General features: G+C 37.6%; 1 pseudogene across 1 annotated transcript; it reads right to left on the bottom strand.

Moving 5' to 3' along the window:
• Positions 1-420: 420 nt before the first annotated feature.
• LOC114323132 (granule-bound starch synthase 1, chloroplastic/amyloplastic-like) lies at positions 421-1,442 on the bottom strand (annotated as a pseudogene). The gene is made up of 3 exons (XR_014356638.1): positions 1,198-1,442; positions 963-1,072; positions 421-828 (listed from the first exon to the last, which is right to left on the bottom strand). The product of XR_014356638.1 is annotated as a granule-bound starch synthase 1, chloroplastic/amyloplastic-like (transcript).
• Between the last annotated feature and the right edge of the window lie 283 nt (positions 1,443-1,725).

Below are 1,725 nucleotides of genomic sequence, written 5' to 3'. Positions count from 1 at the left end.
CACACCATCCTGAATGGTTATGAATCGATTTCCGTCATAGTTGGCTGCAATATCAAGAAAGAATGATAGCAGATGAGGATCTTGAGCTACAAAATAGACAATGCGTACTAAAAAATGAATAGGTAAATTAAACCATTAACCACCAGTCGAATGATATTTGGAGTGAAAAGACCCTAAAGATGGCTTAGAGACACAAACATAGGATTAACACAATAATAACTAACTTTTCTCAACTGGTTTGAAATCTAATCACAGGCCTTGCAGCCAAGTGGTAGCAGAGGCACTATGAAAGCAAGGCTCCTCGTTCGTGACCCAGCACAGTGTTTTCTTAAAAAATAAAATAAAATCATGAAAGAATGATCAATTTAAGCAAGCAATTGTGCATGATTCATTAAGTTTTAAAAGCAGCAGCCAAACAGGGGGAAAAACAGGGTTTACCGATCCATATCTCATGGCATGCAACTGAATGACACCACAAGGTTCAAATCTACTAGGGAGCAACATAAAATCAGACCCAGCAATATTGAGAGATTAATGGAAAATTAAGACAGTAGAAAAAGAATTAGAAGAATCTTACAGTTGTGGCATTATATTTGACATCAATGTATTTATTTGCAGATGGATTCCACTCCTGGACATCCATGCCATTGACAATACCAGTTATACCGGTAGCCGGTCTTACGAATGATGTTATCCAATTCCACACCCTTATCTATACCAGAAACAAGTTCCTGGGCATAGTATGGGCTCACTGTTACGACCCTGTCTGATTCTAATATTCCACCCTTCATCCAGTTAATTTTCCTTCCCTTGGCAGGCTTGTCATACCTGCAACATGCGAAAACTTGTCATAACTTGACAAGAGAAAAAAATTTCTCAAACCATAGCAGTTGGAAAATTCCATCCGATGTTAAGACATCTCCGGTAATAGCAATTTCAAATACTCAAATCTGCATACATACCCATCTATAAAATCAAAAAAGCCCTTAAATTGTTCCGGAAGATTGAGAAGAGAGAAGTCTGTAAAAGGAAATCTCCCTTGGTAGGCAATGTTATGGATGCAGAAAACAACCTGCCATCATTTGTCAGTATTAGTGTTAAATCCCAACAAATAGTCCTCGTCATTTGGCTAAAATTCTTCTGTTTTAATTTTATTCTTTGCCTGAAATTCTTAACGACGTAATTGAGCAATCTTACTCTGGCATTCTTGTAGATCCCCATAGGTTTGTACTTGGTCTTCAGATAACATGGAAGAAGAGCAGTGTGCCAATCATTGGCAATGAAGACAACATCTTCCCATGCATTTGTACGAGACAGATATGTTACACCATTTATAATAGAATGCAAAATAAATAGATAAATAAAGGTACAAACTTTGAGAATGGAACATACCATAAGGTCCAGAGAAATATTTATTGTTGTTTAGATTCAAAATCCTTGGTGCCTCCAAAGCAGCCTGAGTTCAAAGTATGGATTCCAGTTTCCATTCAGGAATAAAATGAAGAATCTTGCAACTTTCTGTTCTTGAATATGGATTTCATATTTCTTATTTTTTATAAATACTGAATGCAATGGGGTATAAAGCCTCTGGTAATATTGACTGCAGCAAGGACAGCCTGGAAGCCAACTTCAGTGAATGTGGGTATGGGTGCGAAAAGGATTCTCGGAATCCCCAGGGTGTGTCAAAATCTTTCTGGGGTAATGTTGGTAGGGTAGGCAATAGGA

This window comes from Camellia sinensis, chromosome 15 (assembly GCF_055761805.1).
Source record: "Camellia sinensis isolate YWXY chromosome 15, ASM5576180v1, whole genome shotgun sequence".
Classification (NCBI taxonomy): Eukaryota; Viridiplantae; Streptophyta; class Magnoliopsida; order Ericales; family Theaceae; genus Camellia; species Camellia sinensis.
This window is presented reverse-complemented; position numbering and strand designations above follow the sequence as displayed.